General features: G+C 55.1%; 1 pseudogene; it reads left to right on the top strand.

Moving 5' to 3' along the window:
* Nucleotides 1-2,663: 2,663 nt before the first annotated feature.
* Nucleotides 2,664-5,397, top strand: LOC147988637 (uncharacterized; annotated as a pseudogene).
* The last annotated feature ends 4,326 nt before the right edge of the window (nt 5,398-9,723 follow it).

Raw genomic sequence — 9,723 nt, 5'->3', positions numbered from 1 at the left:
TTTGGTTGCAAGGGACTAGATTTTTTTAATTCCAGAGACTAAATGACAAAACCCTCTAGTAAAGTCTTTCTTTAGTCCTTTAAAAAAAATCTCACCTGTTTGATTATATAGGGACTAAAAGAGACATTTTCTAATCTAATCCCTGTAACCAAACAGAGCCTAAGACTCAGCTTCATGTCAAAAATAATTAGTGCCAGAATTTTTTTACTAGATCTATGTTGGAACCAGTCTACACCAGCCCTGCATAACACACGCCTCACGCATGCTCGGGCTTCAGCTGCCCACGATCGGCTGAGCTAGATTGTAGGGCTGTTAGCTAGTCTGTTAGAGTAGTGTGGCTCCTTCCTTTTAATGAGTGTATATATCTATGACAATGGATGAATACAAACTGTCTATTCCTTATTTCCTGTTCTACATGGCACAGTTATATCATTGTACTATTTTATTAAACCTGTCTCTCTTCTAACATGGTATCAGCCTAATCAATTTAACTCTAGCCGCCACCTAACGCTTCCGCTCCGTGCGCCGCCCCCGGGGCGGTCAGCCTCCAATACCGCAGCCGGGGGCCATGCCGCCCATAGCTAGGGTTCGTCCGCCAGTCGTGTTGGCCGGCTGCCCTAGAGAGTCTTTTTCCCGAACCCTTGCTCTTTGTTTTTTTCGCTTTCTCGCCGGTCATTTTAATCGGCGTTTTCTTTTTGGTTTTTTATCCATACTTGATCAGTTTGCGTCGCCTGCCGCAGCTGTCGACCCCGTGCGCCTCTATTTTGACACCGGCGCGACCGACATGCTCTTCACCGACCTGGCGGCCTCGTGCGACAGGCAGCCCCTCATGGCCGTCGTTCGCGCGCCGGCCCGCTCGTCGATCTGCGCCGGCCGTCACCGCCTTCTCCGACCAGGACACCTGCATCGCTCCTTCCGGCAGCCTCGCGCTATGCAGTGACCCGTCATAGCCGCCATTTGCGCGGCAGCCCGCCTGTCGATCCACGCCACCCGCCTTCGCCGCATTTGCATGGCACATCCATTCGGTCTGCCTCGCCGGCCTCGTCCCCGGCTGCATCGGGCCGACTGCGTCAAGCTCGTCGGCTGCCTCAAATCGGGCACCGCTGCTACGTTAGCTGCTCGGGCCTCGCTGCCTGGGCACCAGCGCTGCTTTGGCAACCCGGGTGCCCGGTGCTGACGCGCTCGTCCGCACAATGTTCCACGCCGTCAGTCATGGTGGGCTTCATCTTGGACTTCGCCGCCACCCCCTCCACCGAGCGGCGTCCCCGACCTCGGGCATGCCCGGCTTGCTCACCCGCTCGCCGCCGCGATCCACCACATCTATGCCACACGACCGACCAAGCCTGTCAGTTACACGCGCCTCCGCATGTCCCGTGAAAATCGTCCTTGAGTTCAGTGCGCCCCTCCATCAATCGAGCAACGGGCTGCCACTGCGTCGCCCCGTCGGGCCGCCGCCCCATGGTTCTCCTCACGGCTGCGTCGACTCACGCGTCGCCGCTACGTCGCCCCTACGGGCCATAGTGCCGCGATATGCAGTCCCAGCCGCCGCCCCGAGGTCGTCCCGCGGTTGCACCATCCCGTCCTCTCCCGCTGCATCGCCCTTCGGGTCGTAGCGCCGCGGCCCGCGGTCCCCACCGCTGCCCCGAGATCTTCGCACCGCCACCCCGACCTGCCCGCCGCCACTGCGTCGCCCCTTCTGGCCGTAGCATCATGGCCCGCGGTCCACTCCGCCGTCACCGCACGTCGACCTCCCGTGGTATGCGCCGCGCTGTCTCCCTTGGCGCGGGAACACCACCGTCCGCGCAGGTCTTCGTCACGCTGTCAGGATTATTCGCCTCCTTCGAGCACCGCCGCCGCACTCCTAAACTAGCCAATGCTGCCGCCATTAGGCCGCCGCCGCCGCTCTTCTTCGGCTGCCGCCGCCGCTATCCCTGTAGCCGTCGCCGCCCGTCCACCTCTTCGTCTTCGCCCAGCACCAGCTCACGCCAGCGTCGCCGTCATCTTCCCCGACCACTTCGTCTACTCCGACCACCGTTGGTGACATTGGCCCCTTGCCGGTTGGCGCCACAGCCGTCGACGAGTCTTCTTCTTTGCTGGCCCTCCGACTCCTCGACATGGCGTATAGCTCGTGTAGGTCCCAGTCTCCGCATGCCCGGAGCTGGCAACACCGATGCGTGCCTTCATCCACGACGTGTCCCCGGGCCTGGCAAGCCTGGTCGGCGCTTTGTCAACTTCGTCTTCGTTCGTCTACGCATGCCCGGTGCTGGCAACACCTGTGCATGCCTTCGCACGGCTACCTTGACCACAGCTCCATCACCCACGCTCCCGGCTACCTCGACAAATGGCATAAAGGGCTACCTCCTTGCTTGAGCAGCTCGTCGGTTGCCACACCAGCCACGACTCTGCGATGCATCGACCGTTACGACTAGGGGGGGTGTCCGTCGGCTTGCCTTCGGATTCTTCTCCAGTCTCACTGTCTGCGTCGCTACCGTTGTGACTGCGGGGGGATGTTGAGTATATTGATTATTAGGAAAGATGAGATAGACTAGGATTTGTTCTGGCTTGTCTTGTACTCCAAGTAGATCATTGTACTCCTATATATATGCCCATGAGGCTCAAGCAATACAAGAACTATTCCACCAATCCTCTCTCTCCCTTCTAACATGGACATTTTCTCCGAAGCCTCATCCGGTAGCAGCGGCACCAACCCGTTCGCCGGCAGTGACCCATCTTCGGTTCCCTTCCACTCCATCCTCACTCTCAATATCTAGTCCGCCATGCGCACCCTCGAGCTCGTTCCTCCCAACTACACCCTCTGGCTCTCCTTCATGAACGCGCTTCTCCGGTCCTTCGCCATCACCGACCATGTCGACGGCAGCGTCCCGTCGCTCTGATCCCATCTGGACGCAAAGTCGATTGGTGCATCATCCGCCGGCTGTACGGCTCCGTCTCTAAGGACATCGCGGACGCCATCCGCATCGACAACTGGATGGCATATGTCCTCTGGACGACCATACGCATGCTGTTCCTCTCCGACCGCACCCAGCAAGGTGTTCATGCGCTCCAGGAGTTCCACTCCCTCTTCCAAGGGCTCTTCTCGATCCAAGAGTACTACACCCGGTTCAAGACTACGGTCTTCGCCAGGAAGACAAGGCCATCGTCACCAACATGAACCGCGGCCTGAGTCGCAAGTTCGACCACGCCGTCGCCGTCCTCACCTACAACGACGACGAGGCAGCCGACATTTCTTCATGCCGGACATATTTTCTGCGTGAGGAGAGCCGCCTCGCTCATCTGGCAGGGAACGACACCGCCATGGCGCTCTACGCCGAGCGCGGCCCCCGCTCCTCCTTCTCCCCCGGCCCCCGCGCCGGCGCCGCCGCAGGCTGCTCCTCCATCAGGTGGCCAACACGGCCGCAAGTGTCGCAAGGGCATAACAGTGGTGGTCCGCCCCCCGCCTGCTGCCCACGCTGTACCTCCACGCCAGCCCACGACCGCGGCGTCCCCCATCTTCAACCCCTAGAAGGGCACTTTTCAGACTTGGCCGATGCAGCAACATCCCCCGGGCGCCGGTGTTCTAGGGCCCCATCCTGCGGCCTACGGCTTCTCCACGACAGGCTACGGCGCCCCTTCGTCTGCATCGGGCTACGGCGTGCCACCATCCGCGCTGGGCTACGGCGTCACTCCTTCACCGACGGGTTCGGCGCCTTCCCTACCACGCAGTACAGCCCCTACTCCGTCGTCGGCTCGTCCATGCCGGCCCCTATACCAGCGCATGCCCCCACGGCCGGCAACCCATGGAGACGCCGGTGGTCCACCATGCCCTCCTCTCGATGCAGCAGCAACCCTACTTGGGGGGATGCGATTGGTTCCTTGACACAGGAGCATCTTCACACATGGCTGCCCATCCCGGTACTCTCTCTCTCTCATGTCTTATTGTCACCATCTCACTCAAATCATAGTTGGTGATGGCACATCTCTTCCTGTATCACATGTCGGCTCTACTTCTCTTCCCACATCCTCTCAGCCTCTCCATCTTGATAACATCCTAGTTTCCACTTCTCTCATTAAGAACTTAATTTCTGTTCGTGCACTTACTCATAAATTTTTTGTCTCCGTGGAATTTGACCTGTTTGGCTTATGTGTTAAGGATCTGCATTCCGGGATGGTGGTGCTCCGATGTGACAGCCCCGATGAGCTCTACCCGCTTCGCGTCGCTCGTCCCACCACCTCGACTGCCCTCCTCGCCGACACAACCAGCTCCATGCTCTGGCATGCCCGCCTCGGCCATCCTGGGCACGCCGCTTTATCTAGGGTTTTAGCTACCTTTCCCTTCAAATGTAATAAAGTGCATGAACATTCATGCCATCCTTGTCAGCTTGGAAAACATACTCGACTCCCTTTTCAGGAATCCTCCCATGTTGCTCCCTCTCCCTTTCATACATTGCATTGTGATGTCTGGACATCTCCGGTTGTGAGTAATTCAGGCTTTTCTTTCTTTCTTCTTGTGTTGGATGATCACACCCATTATGCTTGGATGTTCCCGTTGCGTCGTAAATTGGATGTCTTTGAGATACTCATGACTTTTCATGCGTATGTAGCCACCCAATTCCGGTGCCCCATCCTCCAATTCTGTACCGACAACGGATGTGAGTTCGACAACCGCGCGTTTCGCTCGTTCCTCGCCTCTCACGGGATCCTATTCCAATTATCTTGCCCATACACGTCCCAGCAAAATGGCCGCGCTGAGCGCATCATGCGCAACCTGACCAACGGCATGCGCATCCTTCTCTTTCATTCGCATGCCGCCACCACCTTCAGGACTGATGCCCTCTCCACCGCCACATATCTCCTCAGTCGTCGTCCATGTCGCCCACGCCACCGTCACACACCCTACGAACTGCTTTTCGGCTCCCCGCCGTCGTACACACACCTCCGCGTTTTTGGGTGCCTATGCTACCCCAATACGGCTTCTACTGCTGCCCACAAACTCGCGCCGCGGTCCGTTGCTTGTGTGTTCCCCGGCTATCCTACTGATCACTCTGGCTATCGTTGCTACAATCCAATCTCCGGGCGTGTGCTTCTGTCACATCACATTAATTTCGACGGGACACAGTTCCCTTTTGTGCAGGCTGCTGGATCCTTGATGACTACTACACCGCCGCTGCTGCTCGTCGGCTCTGCCGACCAGCCGTTCCCCCAACCTCGTTCCGGGCTGCCTGTTCCTCGCCGGGGTCGACCCGGCCCTCGTGCGCCTTCTGCCTCGACTCCCGCAACGTCAACCCCGTCGGATGCGGCGGCCGTGCCCACTTCGAGCGACCCGGCTGCCATGGCTGGCCCTTCATCGCCCGGCCCTGCTCCCTCTGCCTCTTCCGGGCCCGCTCCACCTGGCTTTGATGGCTCTACAGCTCGGTCGACGGCGCGCTCTCCTTCGCCTAAAGTTGTCGCGTCGGGCCCCTCCATCGCTGCTGGCCACCCCATGGTCACCCGTGCATGCGCCGATGTTCGTTGCCGTAACACAGCGCCGCCCGTGATTGTGACTACGTCCTCACCGGCACAACGCCGCCCGTCTCGCCGATCCCCACCTCTGTCTGCATGGCCCTCCGCGACGACAATTGGAGGGCGGCCATGCAGGAGGAATTCGACGCTCTTCACTCCAATGGTATGTGGTCGCTGGTCCCTCGGCAACCGGGCGCCCGCGTGATCACTGGCAAGTGGGTTTTCCGGCACAAGCACCTGGCCGACGGCACTCTCGACCGGTACAAGGCGCGCTGGGCCATCCGCGGCATCAACCAACGTCCCAGCATTGAATTCCGCGACACATTTTCGACCGTCGTCAAGCTTGCGTCTATTCGCCTCGTTCTGCAGCTCGAAGCCGCTCGTTCGTGGCCTGTTCACCAGCTTGACGTGAAGAATGCTTTTCTCCATGGCGAGCTTGCCGAGCACGTCTCCTGTCAGCAGCCGACGGGCTTCGTCGACACCGGGCGCCCTCCTGATGTTTGCCTTCTCTCCAAATCGTTGTATGGTTTGAAGCAAGCACCTCTGGCGTGGTTCACAATGTTCGCCGCCTGCCTGCGCCACCTGGGGTTCACGGCCACTCGCTCCGATGCCTCACTTTTTGTTTTTCGCCACGACATGGGGACTGCCTACCTTCTCTTGTACATGGATGACATCGTCCTGGCTACCTCGACTGATGCTCTGCTATAGCACATCATCGCCCGGCTACACGTCTCCGTCGCGCTCAAAGTCCTCGGCCGTTGCATTTTTTTCCTTGGGATTCAAGTGCAACGCTCGGTGGCTGGGTTCTCCCTCAACCAAGCCCAGTATGCCGCCGAGGTCCTCGATCACGCTGGTATGACCGACTGCCACCCCTGCCCACGCCGGTGGACACCAAGGCCGAGCTATCTTCCTCCGAGGGCGAGATCTTCTCCGACGCCATGTACTACCGCAACATCACTGGTGCCCTGCAGTGGCTTACGTTGACGCGTCCGGACATCGCATATGCCGTGCAGCAAGTCTGCCTACACATGCACGTGCCTCCCTAGCCGTATTGGGCTATGGTCAAGCGCATCCTGCGCTATATCCGTGGCACCACCACTCATGACTTGACGATCGCCTCCTCTTCTCTGACCGACCTTGTCGCCTACAGCGATGCTGACTGGGCGGGCTACCCGGATACATGGCGCTCTACGTCAGGCTACTGCATCTTCCTCGGCGGCTCGCTCGTGTCTTGGTCGTCGAAGCGCCAGGCCACGGTCTCGCTCTAGTGCACAGGCTGAGTACCGTGCGGTCGCCAACGCCATGGCTGAATGTTGCTGGCTGCGTTAGCTGCTTGACATGCTCGGCTCCGACCTACCAAAGGCCACGATCATCTATTGCGACAAAGTCTCCGCCGACTACCTTGCCTAGAACCCTGTGCATCACCGCCGCACCAAACATATTGAATTTGTCATTCGCTTTGTTCGCGAGAAGGTCGCCCTTAGTGAATATCGTGTTCTTCACGCCCCCACGAGTCAACAAGTTGCCGACGTTATGACAAAAGGGCTTCCCACGGTTGCACTTGCTGAGTTCAGGTCCAATCTTTGTGTCACCAACGGTGACGCTGTGATTGCCGGGGGGTGTTGGAACCAATCTACACCAGCCCTCCATACACTACTAGGGAAAAGCCTATACACAGAGTTATAGCAGTATCGCTGGTTAAAATAGGGCGCTACTTCTACTTTGTAGTAGCGCGTTCTAGCAAAGTGCGCTATAGCTACAACTATAGCAGTGCGCGTGTGCAGCAAAAAGCACTACCACTATAATTCCAACCGTGCTGGCGGTAGGCTAGGAATAGTGGTAGCGATTCGGCGTAAAGCGCGCGACCACTATGGTCGTTGTTGCAGTGTGTTTCCTGCGTAGAGCGCTACTGCTAAGAATGAAAAGAAAAATGAAAAACATAGAAAAGTAAATCAAAATGAAAGAAGTAGGAAACAGAGAAATGAAAAAAAGAAAATGTAAAGATAAACAAAAGAAATAACTGCTTCCTATAACAGTAGCGTGTTTTGCTAAAACGCGTTATAGCTAACTTAGCTATAGCGCATCTCTGAAACACCGCTACTGCTAGTTCGACTTAACCACCCGCGCGTTCAAAATTTTGCTAAGTCCTCCCCCCCTCTCCCCCTGTTCCCCAACTCCTTTGTCGCCGCTATCGATGCCGCCCGAGCCCGAGCCTACCCTCACCGCCGCTGCCCGAGGCCGCCCTCAACCTCATCGCTGCCGCCTGCCACCGCTCTGGACCTCACCGTCACCGCCCTGGACCTCACCGCCGCCGCCCGAGCCCGCCCAGGTCCGCCGCCTCCCGATCCTGAGCCCGCCCTCGCCACCCCTACCTCCGTCGCCGAGAACCTCCCCGCCACCGTCTCTCTCCTCTTTGTAAGCCCCTGCTACCTCTTGAGCACTGCGTTGGTTTTCCCTTGAAGAGGAAAGGGTGATGCAGCAAAGTAGCGTAAGTATTTCCCTCTGTTTTTGAGAACCAAGGTATCAATCCAGTAGGAGGCTACACGTGAGTCCCTCGCACCTACACAAAAAAATAAATCCTCGCAACCAACGCAATAAGGGGTTTTCAATCCCTACACGGTCACTTACGAGAGTGAGATCTGAAAGATATGATAAGATAATATTTTTGGTATTTTTATGATAAAGATGCAAAGTAAAATAGAAAGCAATAAAAATAACTAAGTATTGGAAGATTGATATAATGGAGAATAGACCCGGGGGCCATAGGTTTCACTAGTGGCTTCTCTCGAGAGCATAAGTATTCACGGTGGGTAAACAAATTACTGTTGAGCAATTGACAGAATTGAGCATAGTTATGAGAATATCTAGGTATGATCATGTATATAGGCATCACGTCCGAGACAAGTAGACCGAATCCTGCCTGCATCTACTACTATTACTCCACACATCGACCGCTATCCACACACCGCAAGATTGAACCCAAAGCTAAGCACTTCTCCCATTGCAACAAAGATCAATCTAGTAGGCCAAACCAAACTGATAATTCGAAGAGACTTGCAAAGATAACCAATCATACATAAAAGAATTCAGAGAAGATTCAAATATTGTTCATAGATAAACTTGATCATAAACCCACAATTCATCAGTCTCAACAAACGCACCGCAAAAGAAGATTACATCGATTAGATCTCCACAAGAGAGGGGGAGAACTTTGTATTGAGATCCAAAAAGAGATAGAAAGCCATCTAGCTAATGACTATGGACCCGAAGGTCTGAGGTAAACTACACACATCATCGGAGAGGCTATGGTGTTGATGTAGAAGCCCTCCGTGATCGATGCCCCCTCCGGCGGAGCTCCGGAACAGGCCCCAAGATGGGATCTCATGGATACAGAAAGTTGCAGCGGTGGAATTAGGTTTTTGGCTACGTTCCTGATCGTTTGGGGGTACGTAGGTATATTTAGGAGGAAGGAGTACGTCGGTGGATCAATGTGGGGCCCACGAGGGTGGAGGGTGTGCCTGGGGGGGGGGGGTAGGCGCGCCCCCTACCTCGTGGCTTCCTGGTGGCTTTCTTGACATAGGGTCCAAGTCCTCTAGATCATGTTCACTCCAAAAATCACGTTCCCGAAGATTTTATTCCGTTTGTCTCCGTTTGATATTCTTTTTCTACGAAACTCTAAAATAGGCAAAAAACAGCAATTCTGGGCTAGGCCTCCGGTTAATAGGTTAGTCCCAAAAATAATATAAAAGTGAATAATAAAGCCCAATATTGTCCAAAATAGAAGATAATATAGCATGGAGCAATCAAAAATTATAGATAGGTTGGACACGTATCAAGCATCCCCAAGCTTAATTCCTGCTCGTCCTCGAGTAGGTAAATGATAAAAACAGAATTTTTGATGTGGAATGCTACTTGGCATAATTTCAATGTAATTCTTCTTAATTGTGGTATGAATATTCAGATCCGAAAGATTCAAGATAAAAGTTCAATATTGACATAAAAATAATAATACTTCAAGCATACTAACTAAGCAATTATGTCCTCTCAAAATAACATGGCCAAAGAAAGTTCATCCCTACAAAATCATATAGTTTAGTCATGCTCCATTTTCGTCACACAATAATGCTCCCATCATGGACAACCCCGATGACAAGCCAAGAAATTGTTTCATACTTTAGTAATCTCAAACTTTTTCAACCTTCACGCAATACATGAGCGTGAGCC

Source organism: Triticum urartu, chromosome 1A, assembly GCF_056163025.1.
Source record: "Triticum urartu cultivar PI428250 chromosome 1A, HENAU_Tu73, whole genome shotgun sequence".
Lineage (NCBI taxonomy): Eukaryota > Viridiplantae > Streptophyta > Magnoliopsida > Poales > Poaceae > Triticum > Triticum urartu.
The sequence above is the reverse complement of the archived record's forward strand: the minus strand, read 5'-3'. Positions and strand labels throughout refer to the sequence as shown.